Here is a 12029-nt window from a genome sequence, read left to right as displayed (position 1 = left end):
ACACTGCTGCACAGCAACACTGCCACTTTGTGGACATAATGCAAAAGTACCCAACGTTCTCAAAATGGACATTGCCACTATCACAAGCTGAGGCAGAAGGTGGATATTGGGTATCAGCCTCCTACGCATGTCCAACACAGGATCAAACATATTTGTTTGTAAGTTTTTTTTGCAACATATCCATCAGGGGAGAGCGCGAACGCAGTCCCCCACTACCAGAAATTATGCAGTCGAGATTCCCACATTTGGGGAATTCGCAGGGGTCAGCACAACCGGAGTGCAATGGCCGAGCCTCGCCCTGGGTGAACCACCTTCTTGATCATGGTGTCTCCCCAGCCAGGTAAGTATGAATTGGAACTGTAACAGACAGGGTGCTCAGTCCCACACTCTGGACCCTGGCTGACGGTGCCTACAACGCATAATCCCACAGTTCAGTGCCTTTGTGACTCTGAGCAGCCCAGCAACTGCACAAACGCCTGAGACCTAAGCACGCTAGCAATGGAAGAATGTCTAGAGCACATTTCTTCCACAAACAAAGGAGATTCTCACAGAGGAGAGCACGCAATTCATTTTGTCCTATCTAAAAGGCCACACCCACTTCTCGCTGCCAACGGGATCGCAGGTACATTGCATTAGTCAACACACAGCTTCACGGTGTATGCCAAACACTGCTGCACAGCAACACTGCCACTTTGTGGACATAATGCAAAAGTACCCAACGGTCTCAAAATGGACATTGCCACTATCACAAGCTAACGCAGAAGGTGGATATTGGCCTACAGCGCAGACAACAACACATTTGATTTTTCTCTACTTTTCCACATAACAAGGTACATACAAGAAGTAGCCAACTAGTATTCATTGAATATGGCTTTACTATTGATACAAACTGTAAAGTCTCTTCAGAGACTAACAAAAATTGCCACAGCTGACTGTATTTCAAGTCATCCAGGCGGGGTATTGGGTTAAGTTTTCAACCAGCAATAATCACGTCTCAGCAGAACTTCATAGACTATGAAATTGCCTCTGCGCAAGAATACGTAAGGAAGCTGCGAGTTAAACCTGGATCTTGTCCATGAGTCACAGCACACGTGGTGCATCTGCCAATCTTTACTGAGTGTACAATCATTTCAAAACAATGAAATGTTTATGTTGCGTGTGATTGGCTTATTGATTACAAGCCCCTCCTTTTTAGTGAGTGTACTATTGTTAACAAAGAACATTCTCACAGAGGAGAACATGCAATTCATTTTGTCCAATCTAAAAGGCTACACCCACTTCTCGTGCCAACCGGATCGCAGGTACATTGCATTAGTCAACACGCAGCTTCATGGTGTATACCAGACACTGCTGCACAGCAACACTGCCGCTTTGTGGACATATTACAAGATTACACAATGGTGTCAAAATGAACATTGCCACTATCACAGCCTGAAGCAGGAGGTGGATATTTACTATCTGCCACTTACGCAGCAGTAAAGTACACATTTGTTTGTGGATTCTTTTTTTTCAACATATCCATCAGGGGAGAGCGCGAACGCAGTCCCCCACTACCAGAAATTATGCAGTCGAGATTCCCACATTTGGGGAATTCGCAGGGGTCAGCACAACCGGAGTGCAATGGCCGAGCCTCGCCCTGGGTGAACCACCTTCTTGATCATGGTGTCTCCCCTGCCAGGTAAGTATGAATTGGAACTGTAACAGACAGGGTGCTCAGTCCCACACTCTGGACCGTTGCTGACGGTGCCTACAGCGCATAATCCCACAGTTCAGTGCCTTTGTGACTCTGAGCAGCCCAGCAACTGCACAAACGCCTGAGACCTAAGCACGCTAGCAATGGAAGAATGTCTAGAGCACATTTCTTCCACAAACAAAGGACATTCTCACAGAGGAGAGCGCGCAATTCATTTTGTCCTATCTAAAAGGCCACACCCACTGCCAACGGGATCGCAGGTACATTGCATTAGTCAACACACAGCTTCACGGTGTATGCCAAACACTGCTGCACAGCAACACTGCCACTTTGTGGACATAATGCAAAAGTACCCAACGTTCTCAAAATGGACATTGCCACTATCACAAGCTGAGGCAGAAGGTGGATATTGGGTATCAGCCTCCTACGCATGTCCAACACAGGATCAACCATATTTGTTTGTGAGTTTTTTTTGCAACATATCCATCAGGGGAGAGCGCGAACGCAGTCCCACACTACCAGAAATTATGCAGTCGAGATTCCCACATTTGGGGAATTCGCAGGGGTCAGCACAACCGGAGTGCAATGGCCGAGCCTCGCCCTGGGTGAACCACCTTCTTGATCATGGTGTCTCCCCAGCCAGGTAAGTATGAATTGGAACTGTAACAGACAGGGTGCTCAGTCCCACACTCTGGACCCTGGCTGACGATGCCTACAACGCATAATCCCACAGTTCAGTGCCTTTGTGACTCTGAGCAGCCCAGCAACTGCACAAACGCCTGAGACCTAAGCACGCTAGCAATGGAAGAATGTCTAGAGCACATTTCTTCCACAAACAAAGGAGATTCTCACAGAGGAGAGCACGCAATTCATTTTGTCCTATCTAAAAGGCCACACCCACTTCTCGCTGCCAACGGGATCGCAGGTACATTGCATTAGTCAACACACAGCTTCACGGTGTATGCCAAACACTGCTGCACAGCAACACTGCCACTTTGTGGACATAATGCAAAAGTACCCAACGGTCTCAAAATGGACATTGCCACTATCACAAGCTAACGCAGAAGGTGGATATTGGCCTACAGCGCAGACAACAACACATTTGATTTTTCTTTACTTTTCCACATAACAAGGTACAAGAAGTAGCCAACTAGTATTCATTGAATATGGCTTTACTATTGATACAAACTGTAAAGTCTCTTCAGAGACTAACAAAAATTGCCACAGCTGACTGTATTTCAAGTCATCCAGGCGGGGTATTGGGTTAAGTTTTCAACCAGCAATAATCACGTCTCAGCAGAACTTCATAGACTATGAAATTGCCTCTGCGCAAGAATACGTAAGGAAGCTGCGAGTTAAACCTGGATCTTGTCCATGAGTCACAGCACACGTGGTGCATCTGCCAATCTTTACTGAGTGTACAATCATTTCAAAACAATGAAATGTTTATGTTGCGTGTGATTGGCTTATTGATTACAAGCCCCTCCTTTTTAGTGAGTGTACTATTGTTAACAAAGAACATTCTCACAGAGGAGAACATGCAATTCATTTTGTCCAATCTAAAAGGCTACACCCACTTCTCGTGCAAACCGGATCGCAGGTACATTGCATTAGTCAACACGCAGCTTCATGGTGTATACCAGACACTGCTGCACAGCAACACTGCCGCTTTGTGGACATATTACAAGATTACACAATGGTGTCAAAATGAACACTGCCACTGTCACAGCCTGAAGCAGGAGGTGGATATTGACTATCTGCCACTTACGCAGCAGTAAAGTACACATTTGTTTGTGGATTCTTTTTTTTCAACATATCCATCAGGGGAGAGCGCGAACGCAGTCCCCCACTACCAGAAATTATGCAGTCGAGATTCCCACATTTGGGGAATTCGCAGGGGTCAGCACAACCGGAGTGCAATGGCCGAGCCTCGCCCTGGGTGAACCACCTTCTTGATCATGGTGTCTCCCCTGCCAGGTAAGTATGAATTGGAACTGTAACAGACAGGGTGCTCAGTCCCACACTCTGGACCCTGGCTGACGGTGCCTACAACGCATAATCCCACAGTTCAGTGCCTTTGTGACTCTGAGCAGCCCAGCAACTGCACAAACGCCTGAGACCTAAGCACACTAGCAATGGAAGAATGTCTAGAGCACATTTCTTCCACAAACAAAGGACATTCTCACAGAGGAGAGCACGCAATTCATTTTGTCCTATCTAAAAGGCCACAACCACTTCTCGCTGCCAACGGGATCGCAGGTACATTGCATTAGTCAACACACAGCTTCACGGTGTATGCCAAACACTGCTGCACAGCAACACTGCCACTTTGTGGACATAATGCAAAAGTACCCAACGGTCTCAAAATGGACATTGCCACTATCACAAGCTAACGCAGAAGGTGGATATTGGCCTACAGCGCAGACAACAACACATTTGATTTTTCTTTACTTTTCCACATAACAAGGTACAAGAAGTAGCCAACTAGTATTCATTGAATATGGCTTTACTATTGATACAAATTGTAAAGTCTCTTCAGAGACTAACAAAAATTGCCACAGCTGACTGTATTTCAAGTCATCCAGGCGGGGTATTGGGTTAAGTTTTCAACCAGCAATAATCACGTCTCAGCAGAACTTCATAGACTATGAAATTGCCTCTGCGCAAGAATACGTAAGGAAGCTGCGAGTTAAACCTGGATCTTGTCCATGAGTCACAGCACACGTGGTGCATCTGCCAATCTTTACTGAGTGTACAATCATTTCAAAACAATGAAATGTTTATGTTGCGTGTGATTGGCTTATTGATTACAAGCCCCTCCTTTTTAGTGAGTGTACTATTGTTAACAAAGAACATTCTCACAGAGGAGAACATGCAATTCATTTTGTCCAATCTAAAAGGCTACACCCACTTCTCGTGCCAACCGGATCGCATGGTACATTGCATTAGTCAACACGCAGCTTCATGGTGTATACCAGACACTGCTGCACAGCAACACTGCCGCTTTGTGGACATATTACAAGATTACACAATGGTGTCAAAATGAACATTGCCACTATCACAGCCTGAAGCAGGAGGTGGATATTTACTATCGGCCACTTACGCAGCAGTAAAGTACACATTTGTTTGTGGATTCTTTTTCTTCAACATATCCATCAGGGGAGAGCGCGAACGCAGTCCCCCACTACCAGAAATTATGCAGTCGAGATTCCCACATTTGGGGAATCCGCAGGGGTCAGCACAACCGGAGTGCAATGGCCGAGCCTCGCCCTGGGTGAACCACCTTCTTGATCATGGTGTCTCCCCTGCCAGGTAAGTATGAATTGGAACTGTAACAGACAGGGTGCTCACTCCCACACTCTGGACCCTGGCTGACGGTGCCTACAACGCATAATCCCACAGTTCAGTGCCTTTGTGACTCTGAGCAGCCCAGCAACTGCACAAACGCCTGAGACCTAAGCACGCTAGCAATGGAAGAATGTCTAGAGCACATTTCTTCCACAAACAAAGGACATTCTCACAGAGGATAGCGCGCAATTCATTTTGTCCTATCTAAAAGGCCACACCCACTGCCAACGGGATCGCAGGTACATTGCATTAGTCAACACACAGCTTCACGGTGTATGCCAAACACTGCTGCACAGCAACACTGCCACTTTGTGGACATAATGCAAAAGTACCCAACGGTCTCAAAATGGACATTGCCACTATCACAAACTAACGCAGAAGGTGGATATTGGCCTACAGCGCAGACAACAACACATTTGATTTTTCTTTACTTTTCCACATAACAAGGTACAAGAAGTAGCCAACTAGTATTCATTGAATATGGCTTTAATATTGATACAAACTGTAAAGTCTCTTCAGAGACTAACAAAAATTGCCACAGCTGACTGTATTTCAAGTCATCCAGGCGGGGTATTGGGTTAAGTTTTCAACCAGCAATAATCACGTCTCAGCAGAACTTCATAGACTATGAAATTGCCTCTGCGCAAGAATACGTAAGGAAGCTGCGAGTTAAACCTGGATCTTGTCCATGAGTCACAGCACACGTGGTGCATCTGCCAATCTTTACTGAGTGTACAATCATTTCAAAACAATGAAATGTTTATGTTGCGTGTGATTGGCTTATTGATTACAAGCCCCTCCTTTTTAGTGAGTGTACTATTGTTAACAAAGAACATTCTCACAGAGGAGAACATGCAATTCATTTTGTCCAATCTAAAAGGCTACACCCACTTCTCGTGCCAACCGGATCGCAGGTACATTGCATTAGTCAACACGCAGCTTCATGGTGTATACCAGACACTGCTGCACAGCAACACTGCCGCTTTGTGGACATATTACAAGATTACACAATGGTGTCAAAATGAACATTGCCACTATCACAGCCTGAAGCAGGAGGTGGATATTGACTATCTGCCACTTACGCAGCAGTAAAGTACACATTTGTTTGTGGATTCTTTTTTTTCAACATATCCATCAGGGGAGAGCGCGAACGCAGTCCCCCACTACCAGAAATTATGCAGTCGAGATTCCCACATTTGGGGAATTCGCAGGGGTCAGCACAACCGGAGTGCAATGGCCGAGCCTCGCCCTGGGTGAACCACCTTCTTGATCATGGTGTCTCCCCTGCCAGGTAAGTATGAATTGGAACTGTAACAGACAGGGTGCTCAGTCCCACACTCTGGACCCTGGCTGACGGTGCCTACAGCGCATAATCCCACAGTTCAGTGCCTTTGTGACTCTGAGCAGCCCAGCAACTGCACAAACGCCTGAGACCTAAGCACGCTAGCAATGGAAGAATGTCTAGAGCACATTTCTTCCACAAACAAAGGACATTCTCACAGAGGAGAGCGCGCAATTCATTTTGTCCTATCTAAAAGGCCACACCCACTGCCAACGGGATCGCAGGTACATTGCATTAGTCAACACACAGCTTCACGGTGTATGCCAAACACTGCTGCACAGCAACACTGCCACTTTGTGGACATAATGCAAAAGTACCCAACGTTCTCAAAATGGACATTGCCACTATCACAAGCTGAGGCAGAAGGTGGATATTGGGTATCAGCCTCCTACGCATGTCCAACACAGGATCAACCATATTTGTTTGTGAGTTTTTTTTGCAACATATCCATCAGGGGAGAGCGCGAACGCAGTCCCCCACTACCAGAAATTATGCAGTCGAGATTCCCACATTTGGGGAATTCGCAGGGGTCAGCACAACCGGAGTGCAATGGCCGAGCCTCGCCCTGGGTGAACCACCTTCTTGATCATGGTGTCTCCCCTGCCAGGTAAGTATGAATTGGAACTGTAACAGACAGGGTGCTCAGTCCCACACTCTGGACCCTGGCTGACGGTGCCTACAACGCATAATCCCACAGTTCAGTGCCTTTGTGACTCTGAGCAGCCCAGCAACTGCACAAACGCCTGAGACCTAAGCACACTAGCAATGGAAGAATGTCTAGAGCACATTTCTTCCACAAACAAAGGACATTCTCACAGAGGAGAGCACGCAATTCATTTTGTCCTATCTAAAAGGCCACAACCACTTCTCGCTGCCAACGGGATCGCAGGTACATTGCATTAGTCAACACACAGCTTCACGGTGTATGCCAAACACTGCTGCACAGCAACACTGCCACTTTGTGGACATAATGCAAAAGTACCCAACGGTCTCAAAATGGACATTGCCACTATCACAAGCTAACGCAGAAGGTGGATATTGGCCTACAGCGCAGACAACAACACATTTGATTTTTCTTTACTTTTCCACATAACAAGGTACAAGAAGTAGCCAACTAGTATTCATTGAATATGGCTTTACTATTGATACAAATTGTAAAGTCTCTTCAGAGACTAACAAAAATTGCCACAGCTGACTGTATTTCAAGTCATCCAGGCGGGGTATTGGGTTAAGTTTTCAACCAGCAATAATCACGTCTCAGCAGAACTTCATAGACTATGAAATTGCCTCTGCGCAAGAATACGTAAGGAAGCTGCGAGTTAAACCTGGATCTTGTCCATGAGTCACAGCACACGTGGTGCATCTGCCAATCTTTACTGAGTGTACAATCATTTCAAAACAATGAAATGTTTATGTTGCGTGTGATTGGCTTATTGATTACAAGCCCCTCCTTTTTAGTGAGTGTACTATTGTTAACAAAGAACATTCTCACAGAGGAGAACATGCAATTCATTTTGTCCAATCTAAAAGGCTACACCCACTTCTCGTGCCAACCGGATCGCATGGTACATTGCATTAGTCAACACGCAGCTTCATGGTGTATACCAGACACTGCTGCACAGCAACACTGCCGCTTTGTGGACATATTACAAGATTACACAATGGTGTCAAAATGAACATTGCCACTATCACAGCCTGAAGCAGGAGGTGGATATTTACTATCGGCCACTTACGCAGCAGTAAAGTACACATTTGTTTGTGGATTCTTTTTCTTCAACATATCCATCAGGGGAGAGCGCGAACGCAGTCCCCCACTACCAGAAATTATGCAGTCGAGATTCCCACATTTGGGGAATCCGCAGGGGTCAGCACAACCGGAGTGCAATGGCCGAGCCTCGCCCTGGGTGAATCACCTTCTTGATCATGGTGTCTCCCCTGCCAGGTAAGTATGAATTGGAACTGTAACAGACAGGGTGCTCAGTCCCACACTCTGGACCCTGGCTGACGGTGCCTACAACGCATAATCCCACAGTTCAGTGCCTTTGTGACTCTGAGCAGCCCAGCAACTGCACAAACGCCTGAGACCTAAGCACGCTAGCAATGGAAGAATGTCTAGAGCACATTTCTTCCACAAACAAAGGACATTCTCACAGAGGAGAGCGCGCAATTCATTTTGTCCTATCTAAAAGGCCACACCCACTGCCAACGGGATCGCAGGTACATTGCATTAGTCAACACACAGCTTCACGGTGTATGCCAAACACTGCTGCACAGCAACACTGCCACTTTGTGGACATAATGCAAAAGTACCCAACGTTCTCAAAATGGACATTGCCACTATCACAAGCTGAGGCAGAAGGTGGAGATTGGGTATCAGCCTCCTACGCATGTCCAACACAGGATCAAACATATTTGTTTGTGAGTTTTTTTTGCAACATATCCATCTGGGGAGAGCGCGAACGCAGTCCCCCACTACCAGAAATTATGCAGTCGAGATTCCCACATTTGGGGAATTCGCAGGGGTCAGCACAACCGGAGTGCAATGGCCGAGCCTCGCCCTGGGTGAACCACCTTCTTGATCATGGTGTCTCCCCAGCCAGGTAAGTATGAATTGGAACTGTAACAGACAGGGTGCTCAGTCCCACACTCTGGACCCTGGCTGACGATGCCTACAACGCATAATCCCACAGTTCAGTGCCTTTGTGACTCTGAGCAGCCCAGCAACTGCACAAACGCCTGAGACCTAAGCACGCTAGCAATGGAAGAATGTCTAGAGCACATTTCTTCCACAAACAAAGGAGATTCTCACAGAGGAGAGCACGCAATTCATTTTGTCCTATCTAAAAGGCCACACCCACTTCTCGCTGCCAACGGGATCGCAGGTACATTGCATTAGTCAACACACAGCTTCACGGTGTATGCCAAACACTGCTGCACAGCAACACTGCCACTTTGTGGACATAATGCAAAAGTACCCAACGGTCTCAAAATGGACATTGCCACTATCACAAGCTAACGCAGAAGGTGGATATTGGCCTACAGCGCAGACAACAACACATTTGATTTTTCTTTACTTTTCCACATAACAAGGTACAAGAAGTAGCCAACTAGTATTCATTGAATATGGCTTTACTATTGATACAAACTGTAAAGTCTCTTCAGAGACTAACAAAAATTGCCACAGCTGACTGTATTTCAAGTCATCCAGGCGGGGTATTGGGTTAAGTTTTCAACCAGCAATAATCACGTCTCAGCAGAACTTCATAGACTATGAAATTGCCACTGCGCAAGAATACGTAAGGAAGCTGCGAGTTAAACCTGGATCTTGTCCATGAGTCACAGCACACGTGGTGCATCTGCCAATCTTTACTGAGTGTACAATCATTTCAAAACAATGAAATGTTTATGTTGCGTGTGATTGGCTTATTGATTACAAGCCCCTCCTTTTTAGTGAGTGTACTATTGTTAACAAAGAACATTCTCACAGAGGAGAACATGCAATTCATTTTGTCCAATCTAAAAGGCTACACCCACTTCTCGTGCCAACCGGATCGCAGGTACATTGCATTAGTCAACACGCAGCTTCATGGTGTATACCAGACACTGCTGCACAGCAACACTGCCGCTTTGTGGACATATTACAAGATTACACAATGGTGTCAAAATGAACATTGCCACTATCACAGCCTGAAGCAGGAGGTGGATATTTACTATCTGCCACTTACGCAGCAGTAAAGTACACATTTGTTTGTGGATTCTTTTTCTTCAACATATCCATCAGGGGAGAGCGCGAACGCAGTCCCCCACTACCAGAAATTATGCAGTCGAGATTCCCACATTTGGGGAATTCGCAGGGGTCAGCACAACCGGAGTGCAATGGCCGAGCCTCGCCCTGGGTGAACCACCTTCTTGATCATGGTGTCTCCCCTGCCAGGTAAGTATGAATTGGAACTGTAACAGACAGGGTGCTCAGTCCCACACTCTGGACCCTGGCTGACGGTGCCTACAACGCATAATCCCACAGTTCAGTGCCTTTGTGACTCTGAGCAGCCCAGCAACTGCACAAACGCCTGAGACCTAAGCACGCTAGCAATGGAAGAATGTCTAGAGCACATTTCTTCCACAAACAAAGGACATTCTCACAGAGGAGAGCGCGCAATTCATTTTGTCCTATCTAAAAGGCCACACCCACTGCCAACGGGATCGCAGGTACATTGCATTAGTCAACACACAGCTTCACGGTGTATGTCAAACACTGCTGCACAGCAACACTGCCACTTTGTGGACATAATGCAAAAGTACCCAACGTTCTCAAAATGGACATTGCCACTATCACAAGCTGAGGCAGAAGGTGGATATTGGGTATCAGCCTCCTACGCATGTCCAACACAGGATCAAACATATTTGTTTGTAAGTTTTTTTTGCAACATATCCATCAGGGGAGAGCGCGAACGCAGTCCCCCACTACCAGAAATTATGCAGTCGAGATTCCCACATTTGGGGAATTCGCAGGGGTCAGCACAACCGGAGTGCAATGGCCGAGCCTCGCCCTGGGTGAACCACCTTCTTGATCATGGTGTCTCCCCAGCCAGGTAAGTATGAATTGGAACTGTAACAGACAGGGTGCTCAGTCCCACACTCTGGACCCTGGCTGACGGTGCCTACAACGCATAATCCCACAGTTCAGTGCCTTTGTGACTCTGAGCAGCCCAGCAACTGCACAAACGCCTGAGACCTAAGCACGCTAGCAATGGAAGAATGTCTAGAGCACATTTCTTCCACAAACAAAGGAGATTCTCACAGAGGAGAGCACGCAATTCATTTTGTCCTATCTAAAAGGCCACACCCACTTCTCGCTGCCAACGGGATCGCAGGTACATTGCATTAGTCAACACACAGCTTCACGGTGTATGCCAAACACTGCTGCACAGCAACACTGCCACTTTGTGGACATAATGCAAAAGTACCCAACGGTCTCAAAATGGACATTGCCACTATCACAAGCTAACGCAGAAGGTGGATATTGGCCTACAGCGCAGACAACAACACATTTGATTTTTCTTTACTTTTCCACATAACAAGGTACATACAAGAAGTAGCCAACTAGTATTCATTGAATATGGCTTTACTATTGATACAAACTGTAAAGTCTCTTCAGAGACTAACAAAAATTGCCACAGCTGACTGTATTTCAAGTCATCCAGGCGGGGTATTGGGTTAAGTTTTCAACCAGCAATAATCACGTCTCAGCAGAACTTCATAGACTATGAAATTGCCTCTGCGCAAGAATACGTAAGGAAGCTGCGAGTTAAACCTGGATCTTGTCCATGAGTCACAGCACACGTGGTGCATCTGCCAATCTTTACTGAGTGTACAATCATTTCAAAACAATGAAATGTTTATGTTGCGTGTGATTGGCTTATTGATTACAAGCCCCTCCTTTTTAGTGAGTGTACTATTGTTAACAAAGAACATTCTCACAGAGGAGAACATGCAATTCATTTTGTCCAATCTAAAAGGCTACACCCACTTCTCGTGCCAACCGGATCGCAGGTACATTGCATTAGTCAACACGCAGCTTCATGGTGTATACCAGACACTGCTGCACAGCAACACTGCCGCTTTGTGGACATATTACAAGATTAC

The 12029-nt window shown here is 46.3% G+C and overlaps 18 non-coding genes across 18 annotated transcripts; all 18 read right to left on the bottom strand.

Annotated features, from left to right (window-relative positions):
• Nucleotides 1-184: 184 nt before the first annotated feature.
• LOC139298267 (U1 spliceosomal RNA) lies at nucleotides 185-348 on the bottom strand. The gene has a single exon (XR_011598552.1). It is a non-coding gene; the product is annotated as a U1 spliceosomal RNA (small nuclear RNA).
• A 549-nt stretch (nucleotides 349-897) lies between these two features.
• On the bottom strand, nucleotides 898-1038 carry LOC139298419 (U4 spliceosomal RNA). The gene has a single exon (XR_011598687.1). It is a non-coding gene; the product is annotated as a U4 spliceosomal RNA (small nuclear RNA).
• A 484-nt stretch (nucleotides 1039-1522) lies between these two features.
• On the bottom strand, nucleotides 1523-1686 carry LOC139298219 (U1 spliceosomal RNA). The gene has a single exon (XR_011598507.1). It is a non-coding gene; the product is annotated as a U1 spliceosomal RNA (small nuclear RNA).
• Nucleotides 1687-2180: 494 nt separating this feature from the next.
• LOC139298308 (U1 spliceosomal RNA) lies at nucleotides 2181-2344 on the bottom strand. The gene has a single exon (XR_011598590.1). It is a non-coding gene; the product is annotated as a U1 spliceosomal RNA (small nuclear RNA).
• Nucleotides 2345-2889: 545 nt separating this feature from the next.
• Nucleotides 2890-3030, bottom strand: LOC139298418 (U4 spliceosomal RNA). Its single transcript, XR_011598686.1, has one exon. It is a non-coding gene; the product is annotated as a U4 spliceosomal RNA (small nuclear RNA).
• Nucleotides 3031-3514: 484 nt separating this feature from the next.
• On the bottom strand, nucleotides 3515-3678 carry LOC139298218 (U1 spliceosomal RNA). The gene has a single exon (XR_011598506.1). It is a non-coding gene; the product is annotated as a U1 spliceosomal RNA (small nuclear RNA).
• A 545-nt stretch (nucleotides 3679-4223) lies between these two features.
• LOC139298417 (U4 spliceosomal RNA) lies at nucleotides 4224-4364 on the bottom strand. The gene has a single exon (XR_011598685.1). It is a non-coding gene; the product is annotated as a U4 spliceosomal RNA (small nuclear RNA).
• Nucleotides 4365-4849: 485 nt separating this feature from the next.
• LOC139298235 (U1 spliceosomal RNA) lies at nucleotides 4850-5013 on the bottom strand. The gene has a single exon (XR_011598522.1). It is a non-coding gene; the product is annotated as a U1 spliceosomal RNA (small nuclear RNA).
• A 538-nt stretch (nucleotides 5014-5551) lies between these two features.
• LOC139298416 (U4 spliceosomal RNA) lies at nucleotides 5552-5692 on the bottom strand. The gene has a single exon (XR_011598684.1). It is a non-coding gene; the product is annotated as a U4 spliceosomal RNA (small nuclear RNA).
• A 484-nt stretch (nucleotides 5693-6176) lies between these two features.
• On the bottom strand, nucleotides 6177-6340 carry LOC139298217 (U1 spliceosomal RNA). Its single transcript, XR_011598505.1, has one exon. It is a non-coding gene; the product is annotated as a U1 spliceosomal RNA (small nuclear RNA).
• A 494-nt stretch (nucleotides 6341-6834) lies between these two features.
• LOC139298214 (U1 spliceosomal RNA) lies at nucleotides 6835-6998 on the bottom strand. The gene has a single exon (XR_011598503.1). It is a non-coding gene; the product is annotated as a U1 spliceosomal RNA (small nuclear RNA).
• A 545-nt stretch (nucleotides 6999-7543) lies between these two features.
• On the bottom strand, nucleotides 7544-7684 carry LOC139298414 (U4 spliceosomal RNA). The gene has a single exon (XR_011598682.1). It is a non-coding gene; the product is annotated as a U4 spliceosomal RNA (small nuclear RNA).
• A 485-nt stretch (nucleotides 7685-8169) lies between these two features.
• LOC139298298 (U1 spliceosomal RNA) lies at nucleotides 8170-8333 on the bottom strand. The gene has a single exon (XR_011598580.1). It is a non-coding gene; the product is annotated as a U1 spliceosomal RNA (small nuclear RNA).
• A 494-nt stretch (nucleotides 8334-8827) lies between these two features.
• On the bottom strand, nucleotides 8828-8991 carry LOC139298273 (U1 spliceosomal RNA). The gene has a single exon (XR_011598558.1). It is a non-coding gene; the product is annotated as a U1 spliceosomal RNA (small nuclear RNA).
• Nucleotides 8992-9536: 545 nt separating this feature from the next.
• LOC139298349 (U4 spliceosomal RNA) lies at nucleotides 9537-9677 on the bottom strand. Its single transcript, XR_011598620.1, has one exon. It is a non-coding gene; the product is annotated as a U4 spliceosomal RNA (small nuclear RNA).
• Nucleotides 9678-10161: 484 nt separating this feature from the next.
• Nucleotides 10162-10325, bottom strand: LOC139298213 (U1 spliceosomal RNA). The gene has a single exon (XR_011598502.1). It is a non-coding gene; the product is annotated as a U1 spliceosomal RNA (small nuclear RNA).
• A 494-nt stretch (nucleotides 10326-10819) lies between these two features.
• Nucleotides 10820-10983, bottom strand: LOC139298266 (U1 spliceosomal RNA). Its single transcript, XR_011598551.1, has one exon. It is a non-coding gene; the product is annotated as a U1 spliceosomal RNA (small nuclear RNA).
• Nucleotides 10984-11532: 549 nt separating this feature from the next.
• Nucleotides 11533-11673, bottom strand: LOC139298413 (U4 spliceosomal RNA). The gene has a single exon (XR_011598681.1). It is a non-coding gene; the product is annotated as a U4 spliceosomal RNA (small nuclear RNA).
• Nucleotides 11674-12029: the final 356 nt, after the last annotated feature.

The sequence above is a fragment of the Enoplosus armatus genome, chromosome 15 (genome assembly GCF_043641665.1).
Source record: "Enoplosus armatus isolate fEnoArm2 chromosome 15, fEnoArm2.hap1, whole genome shotgun sequence".
Lineage (NCBI taxonomy): Eukaryota > Metazoa > Chordata > Actinopteri > Centrarchiformes > Enoplosidae > Enoplosus > Enoplosus armatus.
This window is presented reverse-complemented; position numbering and strand designations above follow the sequence as displayed.